Source organism: Triticum urartu, chromosome 4A, assembly GCF_056163025.1.
Source record: "Triticum urartu cultivar PI428250 chromosome 4A, HENAU_Tu73, whole genome shotgun sequence".
Classification (NCBI taxonomy): Eukaryota; Viridiplantae; Streptophyta; class Magnoliopsida; order Poales; family Poaceae; genus Triticum; species Triticum urartu.
This window is the reverse complement of record NC_141876.1, coordinates 199,665,362-199,689,628: the sequence shown is the minus strand read 5'-3', so window position 1 is coordinate 199,689,628 and position 24,267 is coordinate 199,665,362.

The window sequence follows — 24,267 nt, the reverse complement described above, 5'->3', positions numbered from 1 at the left end:
GAAGGCGTCGGGCTAGGGTCCTGGTGTTCATCTAGAGTGGTGTTGATGAAGATGAAGCAAGGGAAGACGGAGAAGGCGAGAGGTAGGCCATCCAGTCGGAGTACGATAGCATCGACGCATTCGTCTCGTACTGGCGACCTGCTGCCTCGTCTTCTCGTCTTTTCCCTCCCCTCCCCAGCACCGTCGTCACTGTTCTCTAGGTTGCTGGGGAAGGGTTCACCCTCCTGGCACTTTCGCCTCCTTCGACGGTCCCCCAACTAAGCTCTGACGGCCTTCCCTGTCAGTGCCTGTCCTTGATCCTCTTGACTAGTCCTGGAAGCTGTGACCAGGGGATCACTGGGGCGCTCCCTCTATCCTCCTCCTTCGCAGCCTCGCCACTCCCGATCTTGTTAGGCTGTGCTTGGCACGTCCTGACGGGATCGGGGTGGTGTTGTGCCGTCATTTGCCTCCCTCCCTCTTCTCTTCCCACCACAATACCTGGGATGAGAGGGACAGGGAGAGGAGTTGACGGGGCACTTAACTTTTTTCAATCTTAAACCTGTAAGCACTTGCCAAATTTTAATTCAAATAATGTAATCTCTTGAGTCCATGTTTGTGTTTTGTGAGGTATGTACTTGTTTTTTCAGCATATTTAATGAAAAAGATGAACCTTGTCGGGGACTCGCGCATGTATATGTCCATGCATAGGTGGAGTGCCTCTTTATCTTTAAATAAACGAGTTTGCCCCGGTAGGCTATCCTGCTGGTACTCTCTATTTGGCTATCGAGGAACCGAGCCTACTGGGCATAAATGAGGGACCAGCCCCCCACCAACCTTTTTTTAAATGGCCACTACAACCATTCCGACCGTGGCAGCGCTCGACTCAAAGGATGGGAGCACCTAAGTTTCAAAAAAGCGACGAGGTTTTCCATAAGCACAAGTTTTCATTTATAGAACACATATGGACGAGAGATAGAACTTATCTGTTTGGCTTGCCGAAGATCACAGTGATGGTTCATCTTTCCAGCTCCCTTTGGAGACCAAGTTCTCAATAGAAACCTGCAGATGGAAATGATGCAAGATGCAATCTTATCTATATGTAATGCTTATGAAATGCTTATGCATGCAATGCTCATGAAATGCATGCAACTCGGTGGGGGCCCCTAGCGCTTCATTTATTTCTCTACTTCTCAGGTTCTGCGCCTGGTTTTGTACAAGGGGTTACATGCAACTAAGGCAAGGCCTGTAAAAAAGGGTGGATGCCAGGCCGCGACTTATGGGTAGAACTTACGGAGATGCTCAATATTCCATGACTTTTGCAATTTAATGCCATCTCCGGTCTCTAGACAGACTGCGCCAGGTCTGGTGACTTGTGCTACTCGGTAATATTCGACGTCAACTTTTTTGCACCCTTGGCGGACTAAATGTGCCTAAGTACATGGTCGCCTTCCTCAAAACACCGGGCATGAACCATGCGGCTGTGATAGCGACGCAGGGCTTACTGGTAGCGTGCAGCACTCGTAGAAGCCTGGAGACGGTTCTCCTCGAGTAGCACAGCATCGTCACATTGGTGCTGATCTTGCGCTACTTCATCGTAGGAAAGCACTCGAGGTGACCCATAAATGAGTTCCGTGGGGGTAACTCCTTCTGCCCCATAGACTAGGGAGAAGGGAGTCTGCCCGGTTGCTCGATTCGGTGTCGTTCTGAGGGACCAGAGAACTAATGGAAACTCATCGATCCACCGCTTGCCGTTCTTCTGCAGCGTATCAAAATGTTCTTGTCTTGAGTCCTCGCGGCACTTCAGTGTTCACCCTCTCAGCTTGTCCATTGCTTCTGGGATGTGCGACAGAGGCAAATGAGATCTCGCTTCCGAGGGCATGAACATATTGCATGAAGGCGCGGCTCGTGAACTAGGTACCGTTGTTAGTAATGATCCTTGCAGGGACTCCGAAGCGGCACACCAATTCTTTCAAGAACTTGATAGCTGACTGAGCAGTCACCTTTCTCATGGTAGCTACTTCTGGCCACTTTGTAAACTTGTCGATCGCAACAAACAAGAATTCAAAGCTCCCGGCAGCTCAGGGGAAAGGGCTGAGGATATCGAGCCCCTAGACTGAAAATGACCATGACAAAGGGATTGTCTGAAGAGCCTGGGTAGGCAGGTGGATGTTCTTGGAATGGAACTGGCAGGCTTCACACTTGGTGACTGGCTCAACCGCATCTTGGAGGGCTGTGGGACAATAGAATCCTTTTTGGAATGCTTTCCCAACTAATGCCCTTGATCCAAGGTGGGAGCCGCACATGCCTTTGTGTATCTCCGCCAGTAGTTCCTTTCCTTCTTCCCGACAAATGCACTTCAATTTCACACTGTTGGGCATCCTTCTCAACAGAGTGTCGTCGACAAACTGATACATACTGGCCCTCGGGGCTACTCTTTCAACTTCATATTTCTCATCAGGAAGTTCTCCAGTTGGGAGGAAATGGACTGTGTGTCTTGCCTAAGTTTGAGCCTGACGCTCGGAAACAAGGACTAGCGGCACCTCCTCGTCTACGGCAACACACTTCTCATTCGCGGGGTCCATTGGCCCGGCTGGAGGGTGCAGTCCGGCAAGTGATGAGGAGTTGTTTCCGGCAGGGTCCCTACCAGGAGCCCCGGGAGACTCTACCGGGAGAGGCATACCAGAGTCTAACTTCCTCCACTTTCTGGACATTGTTGCCGAGGATACGGAGGGCTGAGTAAGATGGAGAACAAAAGTTCTTGGTTCCATAGGATGTTTTTGCGTAGCACACTTTAACAGATGATCAGCTCTGCTATTTTCCTCATAGGGTACATGCTCTATTTGCAATCCATCAAAGCACTCCTCCAGTCTCCTCACTTCCTCAACGTATGCCTCCATCAATGGACTTTGTTAATCCTTGTTGACTTGTCTCACCACAAATTGCAAATCTCCTCGAATGATCAGTTTATTGATTCCCAATTTTGCGGCAATCTTGAGCCTGGCAAGGAGCCCTTCATACTCTACTGTATTGTTGGTTTCCACTTCCCAAGCAAAGTGCATCTGGACGACGTACATCAAGTGCTCCCTGGTGGGAGCAACGAGAAGCACGCCAGCTCCCGCACCTTGTAGGGAGAAAGCACAATGGAAATACATAATCCATTTCTTGGGGTGCTTCCTTGCTGGGGGTAACCATTTCCAGCACGTCTTCATCAGGGGTTGGCATCGATTCTACAATAAACTCTGCCAATGCCCTGCTTTGAATCATTGATGTGCTCTCAAACATCAGACCAAAGATGGATAACTCCAAAGCCCACTCCACTATTCTGCCGGTAGCGTCAGGGTTTTGGAGTATCCTTTGCAATGGAAAGTGAGTGACAACCATAATCTCATGGGTTTGGAAGTAGTGTGCGGTTTCCTTGAGGACATGATGAGGCCAAAAAATCAACTTTTGCATGCCAGAGTACCTCGACCTAGCCCCCTGTAATAGGGAACTAACAAAGTACACTTGGCGCTTCACCACTTTCTTCCTTGCCGCGTCCTTGGGGTTGCCCCTGCTGCCGTGCTCTTCCTTGCCCTGATCCTCATCCAGCCCATCTGGGCTTTGCTCACTCTCTATTTCTTCTAGTTCCCGCTGTGCCACTAAGGTTGCACTAACCACTTGAGTAGTTGTCGCCAAGTACAGCAGCAGTGCCTCTTGGGGTTTGGGTGCGACCAAAGTGGGCACGAAGGATAAGTAGACCTTCAACTCTTGTAAAGCTGCATCTACTTCCGGGGTCCACTTTATAGGCCATTGAATTCTTCAAGATTTTGCAGAACGACAAGGCGCGCTTGACAGACTTTGAGATGAATCTGCTAAGCGCGATAATGCATCCTATCAAGTGTCTCACATCTTTAACTGTCTTGGGAGCTTGGATCTACTCGATAGCCTTGATCTTGTCAGGGTTGGCTTCGATCCCACGGTGGGACACAAAGAACCTAAGCAACTTGCCAGAGGGAACACCATTCACACACTTCTCTAGATTTAGCTTCAAGTTGATCTTACGCAGAATAGCAAATGTCTCCTCCAAATCTTGGATGAGGGTTGCTTTCTCCTTGGTTTTGACCACAATATCATCCATGTAAGCCTCAATGTTTCTCTGAAGCTATGGCTCAAAACCGATTTGGAGTGCTATTGCAAAAGTGGACCTGACACTCTTTAATCCGAATGGCATGCGGATAAAGCAGTACATACCACATGGGGTGATGAACGAGGTCTTCTCTTCATCTTCCTTGGACATGAAGATCTGATGGTACCCAGAATATGCATCCAGAAAGGAGAGAAAATCACATCCTAAAGTGGAATCCACGATCTGGTCGATGCATGGCAAGGGAAACGGGTCCTTCGGGCAAGCATTGTTGAGATCTATGAAATCTATGCAAAGCTTCCATTTCCCGTTGGCCTTCCGCACGACTACTGGGTTTGCTAACCATGTTGGATTTAGTACTCCTCTGACCAAACCAGCTGCCTCAAGCTTCTTAATATCTTCCGCAATAAACTGCTGCCTCTCCAAGGCCTGCTTCCGAACCTTCTGCTTGACGGGTCAGACATGTGGGCAGACAACAAGGTGGTGGTCGATTACCTCTTGGGGAATGCCGGGTATATCAGATAGTTGCCAGGAAAACACATCGACATCCTCCCATAGGATGGCAACGAGTGCGCTTTCCTATTTGTCTTTAAGGGTGGTGTTGATAGTGAAAGTACCATCAATGCCATCCAGCCCTGCTGGGACCTTCTTCACTTGTGGTGTAGCAACCTTGGATCTCTTTCCATTAGAACTGTCCGGCAAGTCATCTACAGGCGCAGCACACTCCGAAGAGGTATGCTTCCCGGATACCTTGCCGGTGTCTCGGCTATCCTTCTTCTTTGCTTTGCTTTCCTTGGAGGGAATTGTCGCTGCCGCTGCCTCTGCCGCGACCGCGTCCTGGTACATCTTATCCACGCAAATGATTGCGTCTTGCTCATCTGATGGAATCACAATGACTCCCACTGGCCCTAGCATCTTCAAGATGTTGTAGGCATAGTGAGATGCTACCATGAATTTTGCCAAGGCTGGGCATCCAGGAATCCCATTGTGTGGCAGGGGAGGTCAACCACATCGAACACAATCTTCTCGGTCTAGTAGTTCAATTCTCCCCCAAATGTCACTGGCAACGTGATCTTTCCCTTATGATTGCTCCTACCGAGATTAATTCCTTGAAACGTGCTCGTGACCTTTAGTTCTTCCTCTGCTATCTAGAGCTTGCTGATCACCTTTGGGGAAATCAGATTCAACCCGCCTCCGCCGTCAACCAACATCTTTGTGACTTTGAGGCTGTGGATTGTTGGAGAGAACAACAATGGCAAGCACCCTACCGCGGTGGTGCCATCAGGATGGTCCTCTTCATCGAAGATGATGGGCATGCATGACCATTTGAGCGGCTTCCGAAACTCTGCCGCTGGCTCCACGACATTAACCTCACGCGCCCACTATTTGAGTTGGTGGCGAGAGGAGTGCAAAGATGCACCCCTGTGAATGCACAGGGCGTTAGTGGCCTGCTGGAATTCCTGCTCGCTGGTTTCCTCTTCATCGCCTCCATCACTCTCATCATTGTAGATTTCCTTCTCACAGCCCCTGACGGGTTTTCCTCGATTCCGAAAGGCCTTTCCGGGGCGGTTTGCTTCACCGCCTCGGCCCTTCCCACTAGCGCCATTCTGACCCTTTTCCTTGTCATGCTTCTCATACTTAGCCCTCTGCTTCTTAATGAGCTACTCTACCTCACAAAAATCTTGGAGATCATGGCCCTTGGTTCGATGAATCTTGCAATACGGCCCATCACCTTTCCTAGCTTTCTCGGCAGCCATAACTTCCCAGCAGTCAGAGCACGCGACAGCTTCCTTGCTGGGAGTTTCGGCCTTAGCCTTCTTGCCAGTACTAGGTGTGCCTGATCCTTCGACGGTCATCACTGCTTTATGCTTGCGAATCTTATTGCGCTTCTTGTTCTTCGTCTTCTGACTGGTGGATTCAACGTCAACTTCTGAATCGACATCGACGCAATCCTCCTCTCCAGGAAGTTTCCTTCCTTCCTCCACCCGAGCACACTTGTCCACCAAGGTGTAAAGCTCCTTCACAATCTTGGGCAACTGCACATTCATCTTGGAACGTATCCTGCAGTTATGCACAATGGACTGGAAAGCTACTATCACTGCTGCCGGGTGGATATCTGGGATATTCTTGTGGACTCTGCTGAATCTTTGCAAATACTTCCATAGAGTCTCTCCTTCTTTTCGCTAGAGAAGCAGAAGGTCGCTGGGCCATCCCGGTTCTGGATGGTCGCCCATTAAGGTGCCAATTAACTCATGGCATAGGTTAGCCCACGAAAAAATGGAGTTCTCTGGAAGGTGCATCAGCCAAGACCTCACATTGGATTTGAGCGCGAAAGGGAAGTAGTTGGCGAACACCTTCTCATCTCTTCCCCCGGTAGCTTGAACATCGATAGTGTAGATGCTCAAAAACTCTACTGGGTTGAGCCTCCCGTTGTAATTCTTGGGTATCTCTGGCTTGAACGTGCGAGCGCATGGCCAGAGGACTTGCTGTAGCTCATGAGTAAAGGCAGGGCACCCCACCTCGAAAGGCAGGCACCCACCGTCCTCGAGCACAGGCTCGTCAACGCCGGGGCCATCGCCTTGGGCTGACAGTGGTCATCGCGAGGTTGCTCAATGATGAGCACCTCCGCTTCGTCGGTCCTCTGGGGCTTGTCGTTGGCCTGGACGTGCTTGAGGGTTGGAAGAGGCCATCGAAACGTCGTTAGGTTCTTGATTCCGCGGCTCCCACGCTGGCAGCCGCAGTAGGGACTGCATAGTGGGGGTGCCTCCTTCCGTACGGCTAGCAGCGCGGGCTATCATCGTCGCTTTGGGAGGTCGTGGCGGGCCAGCCTACTGTGAGCTCCAGCCTCGGCGAAGCCAATAATACTTTGGATGGTGGCTCTCCAGTCGTCCATCTGATCGGCTGTCGGTGGGAACCTCAATAGCAATTGTGCCCGTGCCATGGCATCTGTAGCGGTGCTCGGCATCCGCGATGATGATGTGGACCTGATACGTCTCCAACGTATCTATAATTTTTGATTGTTCCATGCTATGATATTATCTGTTTTGGATGTTTAATGGGCTTTAATATGCTCTTTTATATTATTTTTGGGACTAACCTATTAATCGGAGGCCCAGTGCCAATTTCTGTTTTTTGCCTATGTCAGTGTTATGCAGAAAAGGAATATCAAACGGAATACAAACGGAATGACACCTTCGCGAGGATATTTCTTGGAACAAACGCAATCCGAGAGATTTGGAGTGGAAGTGAGAGACACAACGATGCAGCCACGAGAGGAGGGGGCGCCCAGGGGCGTAGGCGCACCCCCCACCCTCATGGGCCCCTCGTAGCTCCACCGACATACTTCTTTCGCCTATATATACTATTATACACTAAAAACAACCAGGAGAGCCACGAAAACAACTTTTCCACCGCCGCAACCTTCTGTACCCGTGAGATCCCATCTGGAGACCTTTTCTGGTGATCTGCCGGAGGGGGAATCGATCATGGAGGGCTTGTACATCAACACCATAGCCTCTCCGATGATGTGTGAGTAGTTTACCACACACCTTCGGGACCATAGTTATTAGCTAGATGGCTTTTTCTCTCTTTGTTTTTCAATACAAAGTTCTCCTCGATTTTCTTGGAGATCTATTTGATGTAATATTCTTTTGTGGTGTGTTTGCCGAGATCCGATGAATTGTGGATTATGATCAAGTTTATCTATGAACAATATTTGGTTCTTCTCTGAATTATTATATGCATGATTTTATATCTTTGCAAGTCTCTTCGAATTATCGGTTTAGTTTGGCCTACTAGATTGATCTTTCTTGCAACGAGAGAAGTGCTTAGCTTTGGGTTCAATCTTGCGGTGACCTTTCCCAGTGATAGTAGGGGCAGCAAGGCACGTATTGCATTGGTGTCATCGAGGGTAAAAAGATGGGGTTTATATCATGTTTCTTGAGTTTATCCCTCTACATCATGTCATCTTTCCTAAAGCATTACTCTGTTCTTATGAACTTAATACTCTAGATGCATGCTGGATAGCGGTCGATGTGTGGAGTACTAGTAGTAGATGCAGAATCGTTTCGGTCTACTTAACACGGACGTGATGCCCATATTTCATAATCCTGCCTAGATATTCTCATAACTATGTGCTATTCTATCAATTGCTTGGCATTAATTTGTTCACCCACCGTAATACTTGCTATCATGAGAGAAGCCACTAGTGAAACCTATGGTCCCCGGGCCTATTTTATATCATATAAGTTTCTGATCTACAATTTGAGTTTACTATTTATTTTATTTTGCAATCTTTACTTTTCAATCTATATAACAAAAATACCAAAAATATTTATCTTATTATCTTTATCAGATCTCACTTTTGCAAGTGGCCGTGAAGGGATTGACAACCCCTTTTTTGCATTGGTTGCAAGGTTCTTGATTGTTTGTGCAGGTACTAGGTGACTTGCGTATAATCTCCTACTGGATTGATGCCCCGGTTCTCAAAAATTCAGAGAAATACTTACGCTACTTTGATGCACCACCCTTTCCTCTTCAAGGGAAAACCAACAAATGCTCAAGAGGTAGCAAGAAGGATTTCTGGCGCCGTTGCTGGGGAGATCTACGCTCAAGTCAAGTCAAGACATACCAAGTACCCATCAAAAACTCTTCTCCCTCGCATTACATTATTTTCCATTTGCCTCTCGTTTTCCTCTCCCCCACTTCACCCTTGCCATTTTATTCGCCGTTTTCCGTTCGCCTCTTTTTTGCTTGCCTCTTGTGTGTCAGCGTGTTAGATCGTTTATTAGCCCTTATGGCTAGTTCTCCTATCATTGTTAACACTCCTGATAATGAAGTTCTTAATTTTAAACAAAGGGAGGGAGAAAACTTAAAAGATGCTTGGTATAGAATTTGCAATGCTCACAATAGATCTACTAAAAAGCAATCTACTTTCGTTCTTCTTCGCAATCTTTATGTAGGCATCACTCCTTGGTATAGATATGTTCTTGACACCATTACCGGAGGGAATTTCTTGGGAAGCCATACTTTTGATTCTTATAATGCTATGATAGATTTATTAGGCCCACCACCTCTTTTGGTCAATGGAACTATTTGAACTTTTGAAGATGTGATGCAATGGCTTGATATTATTGAAAATAAAATTGGCACTGTAGAGTTACTTGAAATTTTGGATAAACAGATCCACAACCAAATTACTCAATATGTATCTAAGGTAGGAGTTACTCTGAAAAACCTTAAGGAAAAGGAACCCATAGTCAATGAAAAGATAGATCAAGATTCCACTAGAATTGATAAACTCGAAGATATCTGCTTTCTCTGTCGTTAAAAACACCTCAAATACTCCTTCTACCAAAGTTGCCAAATTTATCTATGTTCCTAAAAATAAGGGTGAATCTTCTAGTAAGAAAAATGAAGATCTCAAATCAATAAGTGTTCACCCCAACTTTTTAGATATCATTAAGGAACCTTTTGCTACAAATGAATTTCTTGATTTCCTACCTAGGAGTTTGATCATTAGCAAAAACATAGAACCTCCTAAGGGTTATAAGTGTCCAATTGAATAATTGCATACCGAAGATGCCAATACCCAGATCTATTATTGCTTTTATGCCTAGCTAGGGGCGTTAAACCATAGCGCATGTTGGGAGGCAACCCAATTTTATTTTTGTTCCTTGCTTTTTGTTCCTATTAGTAATAAATAAATCATCTATCCTCTGTTATGCTTGTGTTTTTATGTTTTAATTATTTTTTGTGCCAAGTAAAACCTTTAGGATTTTCTTGGGTGATTGTTGTTTGATCTTGCTGAAAACAATAGAAAGTATGCGCTCACGAGAATAGTTTTCATTTTTTACCAGATAGGGATAAAATACCAATTCCAACTGCAGTAGATCAAAATACAAATTATTTAGGTCGTCGTAATTGTTCAGAATTTTTAGATTACATAAGTATTCGAAACCTCCATATTTCTACAGACTGTTCTGTTTTAGACAGATTTTGTCTTTCGTGTGTTGTTTGCTTATTTTGATGAATCTATGGCTAGTATCGGGGTGTATGAACCATAGAGAAGTTGGAAGACAGTAGGTTTAACACCAATACAAATAAATAATGAGTTAATTACAGTACCTTAAAGTGGTGGTTTGTTTTCTTATACTAACGGAGCTCATGAGATTTTCTGTTGAGTTTTGTGTTGTGAAGTTTTCAAGTTTTTGGGTTAAGATTTGATGGATTTTGGAACAAGGAGTGGCAAGAGCCTAAGCTTGGGGATGCACAAGGCACCCCAAGGTAAAATTCAAGGACAACCAAAAGCCTAAGATTGGGGATGCCCCAGAAGGCATCCCCTCTTTCGTCCTCGTTTATCGGTTACTTTACTTGAGGCTATATTTTTATTCACCACATGATATGTGTTTTGCTTAGAGCGTCTTGTATGATTCGAGTCTTTGCTTTTTAGTTTAACACAATCATCCTTGTTGTACACACCTTTCGGGAGAGACATACATGAATCGGAATTTATTAGAATACTCTATGTGCTTCACTTATATCTTTTGAGATAGATAATTTTGCTCTAGTGGTTCACTTATATCTTTTTAGAGCATTAGGGTGGTTTTATTTTATAGAAATTATTAATCTCTCATGCTTCACTTGTATTATTTTTAGAGTCTTTTAGAACAGCATGGTAATTTGCTTTGGTTATGAAATTAGTCCTAATATGATAGGCATCCAAGATCGGTATAATAAAAACTTTCATATAGAGTGCATTGAATACTATGACAAGTTTGATACTTGATGATTGTTTTGAGATATGAAGATGGTGATATTAGATTCATGCTAGTTGAGTATTTGTTAATTTTAGAAATACTTGTGTTGAGGTTTGCAAGTCCCGTACCATGCACGGATGGTAACCATTATGTAACAAATTTGAAGCATGAGGTGTTTCTATGATTGTCCTCTTTATGAGTGGCGGTCGGGGACGAGCGATGGTCTTTTTGTACCAATGTATCCCCCTAGTAGCATGCACGTAGTGCTTGGTTTTGATGACAGTTTTTTGCAATAAGTAAGTGAGTTCTTTATGAATAATGTTGAGTCCATGGATTATACGCACTCTCACCCTTCCATCTTTGCTAGCCTCCTCGGTACCATGCATTTCCCTTTCTCACCTCGAATGTTGGTGCAAACTTCGCCGGTGCATCCAACCCCCGTGATATGATACACTCTATCACACATAAGCCTCCTTATATATTCCTCAAAACAGCCACCATACCTACCTATTATGGCATTTCCCTAGCCATTCCGAGATATAGTGCCATGCAACTTTCCACCGTTCCGTTTATTATGACACGTTTCATCATTGTCATATTGCCTTGCATGATCATGTAGTTGACATCGTATTTGTGGCAATGCCACCTCTCATAATTTTTTATACATATCACTCTTGAATCATTGCACACCCCGGTACACCGCCGGAGGCATTCATATAGAGTCATATTTTGTCCTAGTATCAAGTTGTAATTTTTGAGTTGTAAATAAATAGAAGTGTGATGATCATCATTATTAGAGCATTGTCCCGTGTGAGGAAATAAATAAAAGAGATAAAGGCCAAAAAAAGAAGGCCCGAAAAAGGGAAAGAAAAAATGAGAGAAAAAGAGGGAAGGGACAATGATACTATCCCTTTTCCACACTTGTGCTTCAAAGTAGCACCATAATCTTCACGATAGAGTCTCTCTTATTTTGTCACTTTCATATACTAGTTGGAATTTTAATTATAGAACTTGGCTTGTATATTCCAACAATGGGCTTCCTCAAATGCCCTAGGTCTTCGTGAGCAAGCAAGTAGGATGCAGACCCACTTAGTTTCTTTTGTTGAGCTTTCATACATTTATACCTCTAGTGCATCTGTTGCATGGCAATCACTACTCCTCGCATTGACATCAATTGATGGGCATCTCCATAGCCCATTGATTAGCCGCGTCGATGTAAGACTTTCTCATTTTTTGTCTTCTCCACACAACCTCCATAATGATATTCTATTCCACCTATAGTGCTATGTCCATGGCTCGCGCTCATGTATTGCGTGAAAGTTTCAAAAGTTTGAGAATACTATAGTATGAAACAATTGCTTGGCTTGTCATCGGGGTTGTGCATGATAGGAGCATTTTATGATTTTGTAGGGATGAGCTTTCTTTGGCTATGTTATTTTCAGAAGACATAATTTCTTAGTAAGTATGCTTGAAGTATTATTATTTTTAAAATTTTGTCTTGAATATTTCGGATCAAAAGTTCATGCCACAATAATGGTTAGTAAGTATGCTTAGTAAGTATGCTTGAAGAATATTCATGCCACAATAAAGAAAATTACATTGAAAATTATGGTAGGAAGCATTCCACATCAAAAGTTCTGTTTTTATCATTTACCTACTCAAGGACGAGTAGGAATTAAGCTTGGGGATGCTGATACGTCTCCAACGTATCTATAATTTTTTATTGTTCCATATTATTATATTATCTATTTTGGATGTATAATGGGCTTTAATATGCTATTTTATATTATTTTTGGGACTAACCTATTAACCGGAGGCCCAGTGCCAGTTTCTATTTTTTTTGCCTATTTCAGTGTTTTGTAGAAAACGAATATCAAACTGAACGAAACCTTCACGAGGATCTTTCTTGGAACAAACGCAATCCAGGAGACTTGGAGTGGAAGTCAGAGACGCAATGAGGCGGCCACGAGGTAGGAGGGCGCGCCCCCGCCCTCGTGGGCCCCTCATAGCTCCACCGACGTACTTCTTTCGCCTATATATACTCTTATACCCTAAAACATCCAAGAGAGCCACAAAAACCACTTTTCCACCTCCGCAACCTTCTGTACCCATGAGATCCCATCTGGAGACCTTTTTCGGCGATCTGCCAGAGGGGGAATCGATCACGGAGGGCTTGTACATCAACACCATAGCCTCTTTGATGATGTGTGAGTAGTTTACCACAGACCTTTAGGTCCATAGATATCAGCTAGATGGCTTCTTCTCTCTCTTTGATCTTCAATACAAAGTTCTCCTCGATGTTCTTGGAGATCTATTCGATGTAATATTCTTCCGCGGTGTGCTTGCCGAGATCCAATGAATTGTGGATTTATGATCAAGTTTATCTATGAACAATATTTGGTTCTTCTCTGAATTATTATATGCATGATTTGATATCTTTGCAAGTCTCTTTGAATTATCGGTTTAGTTTCGCCTACTAGATTGATCTTTTTTGCAATGAGAGAAGTGCTTAGCTTTGGGTTCAATCTTGCGGTGACCTTTCCCAGTGATAGTAGGGGCAGCAAGGCACGTATTGCATTGGTGCCATCGAGGGTAAAAAGATGGGGTTTATATCATGTTTCTTGAGTTTATCCCTCTACATCATGTCATCTAATGCATTAGTCTGTTCTTATGAACTTAATACTCTAGATGCATGCTAGATAGCGGTTGATGTGTGGAGTAATAGTAGTAGTTGCAGAATCGTTTCGGTCTACTTAACACGGACGTGATGCTTATATTTCACAATCATGCCTAGATATTCTCATAACTATGCGCTTTTCTATCAATTGCTTGGCATTAATTTGTTCACCCACCGTAATACTTGCTATCATGAGAGAAGCCACTAGTGAAACCTATGGCCCCCGGGCCTATTTTATATCATATAAGTTTCTGATCTACAATTCGAGTTTACTATTTATTTTATTTTGCAATCTTTACTTTTCAATCTATACAACAAAAATACCAAAAATATTTATCTTATTATCTTTATCAGATCTCACTTTTGCAAGTGGCCATGAAGGGATTGACAACCCCTTTATCACGTTGGTTGCAAGCTTCTTGATTGTTTGTGCAGGTACTAGGTGACTTGCATGTAATCTCCTACTAGATTGATGCCTTTGTTCTCAAAAACTGAGGGAAATACTTACGCTACTTTGCTGCACCACCCTTTCCTCTTCAAGGGAAAACCAACGCATGCTCAAGAGGTAGCAGGAAGGATTTCTGGTGCCATTACTGGGGAGATCTACGCTCAAGTCAAGTCAAGACATACCAAGTACCCATCACAAACTCTTCTCCCTCGCATTACATTATTTTCCATTTGCCTCTCGTTTTCCTCTCCTCCACTTCACCCTAGCCGTTTTATTTGCCCTTTTCTGTTCGCCTCTTTTTTTCTTGCCTCTTGTGTGTCAGTGTGTTAGATCATTTATTTTCCCTTATGGCTAGTTCTCCTATCATTGTTAACACTCCTGATAATCAAGTTCTTAATTTTAAACAAAGGGAGGGAGAAAACCTAAAAGATGCTTGGTATAGAATTTGCAATGCTCACAATAGATCTACTAAAAAGCAATCTACTTTCGTCCTTCTTTGCAATTTTTATGTAGGCATCCCTCCTCGGTATAGATATGTTCTTGACACCATTACCGGAGGGAATTTCTTGGGAAGCCATACTTTTGATTCTTATAATGCTATGATAGATTTGTTAGGCCCACCACCTCTTTTGGTCAATGGAACTATTTTAACTTTTGAACATGTGATGCAATGGCTTCATATTATTGAAAAATAAAATTGGCACTGTAGAGTTAATTGAAAATTTGGATAAACAGATCCACAACCAAATTACTCAATATGGATCTAAGGTAGGAGTTACTCTGAAAACCTTAAGGAAAAGGAACCCATAGCCAATGAAAAGATAGATCAAGATTCCACTAGAATTGATAAACTCGAAGATATCCGCTTTCACTGTCGTTAAAAACACCTCAAATACTCCTTCTACCAAAGTTGCCAAATTTATCTATGTTCCTAAAAATAAGGGTGAATCTTCTAGTAAGAAAAATGAAGATCTCAAATCAATAAGTGTGCTTAGTAAGTATGCTTAGTAAGTATGCTTAGTAAGTATGCTTGAAAGAGGGAAAGAAAAAAATGAGAGAAAAAGAGGGAAGGGACAATGTTACTATCCCTTTCCACACTTGTGCTTCAAAGTAGCACCATAATCTTCATGATAGAGAGTCTCTTATTTTGTCACTTTCATATACTAGTTGGAATTTTAATTATAGAACTTGGCCTGTATATTCCAACAATGGGCTTCCTCAAATGCCCTAGGTCTTCGTGAGCAAGCAAGTAGGATGCAGACCCACTTAGTTTCTTTTGTTGAGATTTCATACATTTATAGCTCTAGTGCATCCGTTGCATGGCAATCCCTACTCCTCGCATTGACATCAATTGATGGGCATCTCCATAGCCCATTGATTAGCCGCGTCGATGTGAGACTTCCTCATTTTTTGTCTTCTCCACACAACCTCCATAATGATATTCTATTCCACCTATAGTTCTATGTCCATGGCTCGCGCTCATGATTGCGTGAAAGTTGAAAAAGTTTGAGAATACTAAAGAATGAAACAATTGCTTGGCTTGTCATCGGGGTTGTGCATGATAAGAACATTTTATGATTTTGTAGGGATGAGATTTCTTTGGCTATGTTATTTTGAGAAGACATAATTGCTTAGTTAGTATGCTTCAAGTATTATTATTTTTAAACTTTTGTCTTGAATCTTTCGGATCTGAATATTCATGCCAATATAAAGAAAATTACATTGAAAATTATGTTAGGAAGCATTCCACATCAAAAGTTCTGTTTTTATCATTTACCTACTCAAGGACGAGTAGGAATTAAGCTTGGGGATGCTGATACGTCTCCAACATATCTATAATTTTTGATTGTTCCATATTATTATATTATCTATTTTGGATGTATAATGGGCTTTAATATGCTCTTCTATATTATTTTTGGGACTAACCTATTAACCGGAGGCCCAGTGCCAGTTTCTGTTTTTTTGCCTATTTCAGTGTTTTGTAGAAAACGAATATCAAACTGAACGAAACCTTCACGAGGATCTTTCTTGGAACAAACGCAATCCAGGAGACTTGGAGTGGAAGTCAGAGACGCAACGAGGCGGCCATGAGGTAGGAGGGCGCGCCCCCGCCCTCGTGGGCCCCTCGTAGCTCCACCGACGTACTTCTTTTGCCTATATATACTCTTATACTCTAAAACAACTAGGAGAGCCACGAAAACCACTTTTCCACGGCCGCAACCTTCTGTACCCCTGAGATCCCTTCTAGAGACCTTTTCCGGCGATCTCCCGGAGGGGGAATCGATCACGGAGGGCTTCTACATCAACACCATAGCCTCTCTGATGATGTGTGAGTAGTTTACCATAGACCTTCAGGTCCATAGTTATTAGCTAGATGGCATCTTCTCTCTCTTTGATCTTCAATACAACTTGATGTTCTTGGAGATCTATTCGATGTAATATTCTTCCGCGGTGTGCTTGCCGAGATCCAATGAATTGTGGATTTATGATCAATACGTGGTTCTTCCCTGAATTCTTATATGCATGATTTGATATCTTTGCAAGTCTCTTTGAATTATCGGTTTAGTTTGGCCTACCAGATTGATCTTTCTTGCAATGTGAGAAGTGCTTAGCTTTGGGTTCAATCTTGCGATGTCCTTTCCCAGTGACAGTAGGGGCAGCCAGGCATGTATTTTATTGTTTCCATCGAGGATAAAAAGATGGGGTTTATATCATATTACTTGAGTTTATCCCTCTACATCATGTCATCTTGCCTAAAGCATTACTCTGTTCTTATGAACTTAATACACAAGATGCATGCAGGATACCGGTCGATGTGTGGAGTAATAGTAGTAGATGCAGAATCGTTCTGGTCTACTTAACACGGACGTGATTCCTATATTTCATAATCATGCCTAGATATTCTCATAACTATGTGCGTTTCTCTCAATTGCTCGGCAGTAATCTGTTCACCCACTGTAATACTTGTTATCATGAGAGAAGCCACTAGTGAAACCTATGGCCCCTGGGTCTCTTTTATATCATATAAGTTTTCAATCTACAATTCTTGATTACTATTTATTTTATTTTGCAACCTTTACTTTCCAATCTATACAACAAAAATACCAAAAATATTTATCTTATTATCTTTATAAGATCTCACTTTGGCAAGTGGCCGTGAAGGGATTGACAACCCCTTTATCTCGTTGGTTGCAAGGTTCTTGATTGTTTGTGCAGGTACTAGGCGACTTGCGTGTAATCACCTACTGGATTGATACCTTGGTTCTCAAAAACTAAGGGAAATTCTTATGCTACTTTGCTGCATCACCCTTTCCTCTTCAAGGGAAAACCAACGAATGCTCAAGAGGTAGCAGGACCACGCCGTCTCCTGTCTTCTGACGGTGCCGGCGGGGCAGCGACGCGTCCTCTCTTTGGCGACCCAGCCGCTTGGATGCCGCTCGGTGACGTGACAAAGGCGCTTGAGGGCCAGTGGCTCCATTGGGCGTAGCGGTGGGGTTGATCGCTCTGGGGGAGGTTCTCGCCCTGCGGCCGTTCCGACGACGGGGGTGGTCGAAGGACGGTGATTTGCCCCAGACTGAGTGCCACCGATGTGGTTGTGCCCTTCGGCAAGGAGAATAGGTATGGACGGCACAACCCCTTCGTTCGTACCTCTTGGAGCATGGCCACCGAGGTGTTCCTGACGCTGCTCTCCTCCAGTGCCTCCCTCTCCTGGTTCAGTTGCGGGGGAGGTGGTTACAACACCGCCTGTGTCCACCACGTATCCCGTAGCACTTGCATCCTCCTACGGCCCCGAGTTCTCTGTGGTGTAGGCACCAACGGGCGGTGGAGCCTACGAGGTGGACGGGTGAGCTCCAGCACCGGGCTTCTTCTTGGGCGCCATAGTCGATGGAGCCGTTCATATCGAAAGATGGCGATGAAGGTGGCGCGCTGCTCATGCCTTCGGGTTCATGCAAGTGATCCCCCTACCTGGCACGCCAAAGATGTCGCGGGAAACCATAGCCACCTATAGGACCAAGAGTCCCTTTCTGGTTTGGCGGGGGGATGGCACGTTGCACAAAGAGCGGAAAAACGTGAACAACACGGCAGAGATCACACAACCAATTTTACCCAGGTTTGGGCCGTCGTGAGGTGTAAAACCCTACTCCTTTGGTGGCTTGATGTGGGAAAAATGGTGGTGGACGCAACTCGCTTGCCTAGCAGAGTTGCCTTAGGGCGAGAGCGACCACACACATATGAGTGTGCAGAGGTCTAAATCCTCCAACCCCTTCTACAGCTGCCATGGGCCTCCTTTTATAGATAGAAGGGGTCACCACAATGGAAAATTAGTCATTATGCCCTAATTAGATAGAAAATAGTGCTATCATACCTAACTTTGTAGGGCTGGCAGAGCGCATTAAATGCGCCGCACAACGTCACATCACAGCTTGCTCGGCAGGGGCTGCCGGGCTATTTCGCCATCTTTGCACGTGCTTGCCTGACACATCGCAGGAGGGGTGTCACTTGTAGGCATTTCATGTAGGAAGTGGTTGCCAAGTGGTGGATTGCGTCCACTTAGTCATCTTGGAGCTTGACACCGCACTGATCGACAACTAGGGTCGTGATGAGGTGGTGCGGTGGGTTGGTTCTGCCTTCGTAAGTCCCAGCAGGTCTTGGCTGGGCTCGCTTGCCCGGCAAGGGAGGCTTTTTTCCTTGGCGCATCTTGCTTCCCTGGCTCCTCTTGATCTTCTCGATCCGCATGTTGAATTCTTCAAAGGGCTGGTCTCTTGTGCTTCAATCTGAACTTTGGAGTTGTGGTCTTGTTCCTGTGCCTGTGCACAATCTGGGCACCAGACCCGGGGTTTGTTGCACCGACATCAGGACGGCCGAATCATCCACGTCTGGGGCGCTCATCTCGACGTCAGTATTGGTGTACTGAGGTTTCTTCTAAGATGATGTTCTGGTGTTAGAATCCATTTGTTCAACTGCAATATAGTAATGAAAAGTTATGATTGAACATAGAAAGAAAATGGTGACTGAAAAATTTGGCATGACCTTGCTAATAGTAGGGCATATTGAGTACCAGCAATTTGATGAAACAGAAATGAATCAACGTTTCGTCAAAACATTTGCACTTATATTAAGTCCTAAAAATCAAACACACCATCTGATTCTACATCGAATGACACCACCCCATCCACGTGTTTGTACAGGAACATCTAAGAACATCTAAGATATAAATCCTTTGTGTGGCATTTCATCGAACACGTTACAAACATCTATAATAGGGGGACATATAAATGTGAAATGTACTTAAATTATACCTTGACACAGATGTGTATCAGAAATTTGCAACGCCGACGACAGTGTTGATGAGATGGCGGGGTTCATTGCGACCGCCACGTGGTTGTCAAGGTGCCAACCCATGAGATCTCATAGGGAAAAAACTACAGCTGCTATGCCGGTGGAGTACGAGCACCGGCGACGGCTTCGGTGGCGGTGCGTCGACCGGACCGCGCTAGGGGAGAGAGAGGCGGCAGATGGGAGCATGCGAGATTATACAGAGGTGCGCGGTGGCAGGCAGCGGTTGCGGTGGATGAGCGCGCGAGAGGGGAAGAAGAGAGGAATGGATTAGGTAAGTTTTGAAAGAATGCGTGTGTAGTGCGTGTTTTTGGTTAACACGGCGGGGAGTAGGCGGCACCCACCACTGCTAACATTAGCTATGGCGGGCAGCCAGGGTGACCCGCCAGCCAAGAGCCAGGGTACATAAAATCTTCTTTTACAAATATTTGTTGCGTACAAAAACAACAACGCACTTTGACATTTTTAGACATGAATTTTTTTCCATGTGTAATATGCGCCCCGTGCTACAATTTGAAAAATGTTGGAGTTGGTTCGTAATTTTCATGGCATTAACTGAATTCTCAGCAAGTAAAAAATGCAAAACAAACTTTGGTCGTGCTAAGGATGTTGAAAATGCTTGAAACTTTCCATGCCGTCTCCATTCAATGCCTATATGGTGTGATAAGAATTAGAGATCGTTATGACCAAAACTTGATGCACATCGTGTGCAAACAGGAAACTCTCCCGCCAAGTGTATATAGGGTTTCGAAACGACCACCTGACACATAGAACTCAGTTTTTAAACATATTTTGGACTTGAAATTTTCTCCATGTGTAATATACGCCATCAAAGCCCCGTGCTACAATTTGACAACTTTTGGAGTTGGTTTGCTATTTTCACGGCATTAACAGAATTTTCGGCAACTAAAAAATGCAAAACAAACTTTGGCCGTGCTAATGATGTTGGAAATGTTTGAAACTTTCCATGCTGTCTCCATTGAACACTTGTAGGGTGAGATAAAATTAGAGATCGTTGTGACCAAAACCTGATGCACATCATGTGCAACTCGGACACGCTCCAGCCAAGTGTAAAGGTTTTCGAAAGGACCACCTGACACACAGAACTCAACTTTTAAACATATTTTGGACTTGGAATTATTTCCATGTGCAAGATACGCCATCAGAAGCCCCGTACTACAATTTGACGACTTTTGGAGTTGGTTTGCTACTTTCGCGGCATTACCAGAATTTCGAGCAAGCATAAAAAGGCAATAAACACTTGTGGTGAGCACTACAGAGAACCCACCGCTCTAAACCTTATTTTGTCGCACTACCGACTACATTGCAGGAGTGGTGCATATCCCGTTGCCCGCCACTGCAAACATCTGTATATCAAAAATATAAAATTTGAGGAGGGTCACCCCTCCATGTCTGTGGCGAGCGTACTCCATGACCGCCACTGTAATATGATGTAGCAGTGGCGGGTGCTTCACAGGGCCCTCCAGTGCGAGGTTTCACCAGGGTTGCAATTTTTGCGAGGCCAGCTGTAGCGGTCGCTTGGGCGCACCCGCCATTGCTAGGCCACTAGCACTGGCGGGTGTGCTTTTTCACCCGCCGCTGCTAGATTTGAAAATTAGTTGTGGCGGGTGCGCCGCCCTGCCAGCCACTAATTTGAGTTCACCTATAAGCCCTTTCCTAGTAGTGGGTTACCCGTGAGAGATGTGGAGTCAGGTTGGCCGTGAGGGTACCCGCGAGATAATTACACGGCATGGTTTGGCATTCTTGGACCATGCTGTAAGTCCATGAGATGGGGCGACAAGACAACAGATCATGGATCATTGGTCGTCTCTGCGCACTCCAAAGGCACTAATGGGTTTGGATATGTGATCTGAGTAGGCCTCTAGCCTTTTTCGCACTATTCGCCAGCAATTTAGCAGTGAGCGCCCAGTTGGACAGGAACCACTTGCCCTTTTATAAGGGGGTGGGTCTGCTCTAGGCCGCGTTTGCAACATGCAGGATTACAAAGGACGATTGGCCCATGACCCCTCCGCATTTAGGATGTAAACAGGCGTGCTGGCCCCTTTGTTGAGACTAGGTAGGACTACAGTGTGTCGATCACCAAGGCCGGGCATGACCCAGAAAAGTGTGTTCGGTGATGTCTACTACACAACCTTCTTCTTGTAGACGTTGTTGGGCCTCCATGTGCAGAGGTTTGTAGGATAGTAGAAAATTTCCCTCAAGTGGATGACCTAAGGTTTATCAATCCGTAGGAGGCGTAGGATGAAGATGGTCTCTCTCAAGCAACCCTGCAACCAAATAACAAAGAGTCTCTTGTGTCCCCAACACACCCAATACAATGGTAAATTGTATAGGTGCACTAGTTCGGCAATGAGATGGTGATACAAGTGGTATATGGATAGTAGATATGGGTATTTTTAATCTGAAAATATAAAAACAGCAAGGTAGCAAGTGATAAAAGTGAGCATAAACGCTATTGCAATGATAGGAAATAAGGCCTAGAGTTCATACTTTCGCTAGTGCAAGTTCCCTCAACAATAATAGCATAATTGGATCACACAACTATCCCTCAACATGCAACAAAGAGTCACTCCAAAGCCACTAATAGCGGAGAATGAACGAAGAGATTATGGTAGGGTACGAAACCACCTCAAAGTTATTCGTTCCAATCAATCCATTGGGCCATTCCTATAAGTGTCACAAACAGCCCTAGAGTTTGTACTAGAATAACACCTTAAGACACAAATCAGTCAAAACCCTAATGTCACCTAGATACTCCAATGTCACCTCAAGTATCCGTGGGCATGATTATATGATATGCATCACACAATCTCAGATTCATCTATTCAACCAACACATAGAACCTCAAAGAGTGCCCCAAAGTTTCTACCGGAGAATCACGATGAAAACGTGTGCCAACCCCTATGCATAGGTTCATGGGAGGAACCCGCAAGTTGATCACCAATACATACATCAAGTGAATCACGTGATATCCCATTGTCACCACAGATATCCACGGCAAGACATACATCAAGTGTTCTAAAATCTTTAAAGACTCAATCCGATAAGATAACTTCAAAGGGGAAACTCAATTCATGACAAGAGAGTAGAGGGGGGAAGAAACATCATAGGATCCAAATATAATAGCAAAGCTCGCGATACATCAAGATCGTATCATCTCAAGAACACGAGAGAGAGAGAGAGAGAGATCAAACACATAGCTACTACTACATACCCTCAGCCCCGAGGGAGAAATACTCCCTCCTCATCATGGAGAGCACTGGGATGATGAAGATGGCCACCGAAGAGGGATTGCCCCCTCCGACAGGGTGCCGGAATGGGTCTAGATTGGCTTTCGGTGGCTACGGAAGCTTCTGGCGGTGGGACTCCCAATCTATTGTGCTCCCGGATGTTTTTAGGGTATATGGAGATATATAGGCGGAAGAAGTACGCCAGGGGAGCCACGAGGGGCCCACGAAGGTGGAGGGCATGCCCAGGGGGGTGCGCGCCCCCCTACCTTGTGGCCTCCTCGAAGCTTCCCTTACGTGCACTTCAAGTCTTCTGGGCTTCTTTCCTTCCAAAAATGGGTTCCGTGAAGTTTCAGGTCAATTGGACTCTGTTTGGTTTTCCTTTTCTTCGAAACCCTAAAACAAGGTAAAAACAGAAACTGGCACTGGGCTCTGGGTTAATAGGTTAGTCCCAAAAATGATATAAAAGTGTATAATAAAGCCCATAAACATCCAAAATAGTAGATAATATAGCATGGAGCAATCAAAAATTATAGATACGTTGGAGACGTATCAGCATCCCCAAGCTTAATTCCTGCTCGTCCTCGATTCGGTAAATGATAAAAATAGAATTTTTGATGCGGAGTGCTACTTGGCATAATTTCAATGTAATTCTTCTTAATTGTGGCATGAATATTCAGATCCATAAGATTCAAGACAAACGTTTAATATTGACATAGAAATAATAATACTTCAAGCATACTAACTAAGCAATTATGTCTTCTCAAAATAACATGGCCAAAGAAGGCTATCCCTACAAAATCATATAGTCTGGCTATGCTCCATCTTCACCACACAACATATTTAAATCATGCACAACCCCGATGACAAGCCAAGCAATTGTTACATACTTTTGATGTTCTCAAACTTTTTCAATCTTCACGCAATACATGAGAGTGAGCCATGGACATAGCACTATAGGTGGAATAGAATGGTGGTTGTGGAGAAGACAAAAAGGAGAAGATAGTCTCACATCAACTAGGCGTATCAATGGGCTATGGAGATGCCCATCAATAGATATCAATGTGAGTGAGTAGGGATTGCCATGCAACGGATGCACTAGAGCTATAAATGTATGAAAGCTCAAGAAAAGAAACTAGTGGGTGTGCATCCAACTCGCTTGTTCACGAAGACCTAGGGAATTTTGAGGAAGCCCATCATTGGAATATACAAGCCAAGTTCTATAATGAACGATTCCCACTAGTATATGAAAGTGACAACATAGGAGACTCTCTATCATGAAGATCGTGGTGCTACTTTGAAGCAAAAGTGTGGTAAAAGGATAGTAGCATTGCCCCTTCTCTCTTTTTCTCTCATTTTTTTTATTTGGGCCTTCTCTTTTTTTATGGCCTCTTTTCTCTCCTTTTTTTATTTGGGCTTCTTTGGCCTCTTTTATTTATTTATTTTCGTCTAGAGTCTCATCCCGACTTATGGTGGAATCATAGTCTCCATCATCCTTTCCTCACTCGGACAATGCTCTAATAATGATGATCATCACACTTCTATTTACTTTACAACTCATGAATTACAACTCGATTCTTAGAACAAAATATGACTCTATATGAATGCCTCCGGTGGTGTACCGGGATATGCAATGACTCATGGGTGACAAATATATCTCGGAATGGCTATGGAAATGCCATGATAGGTAGGTATGG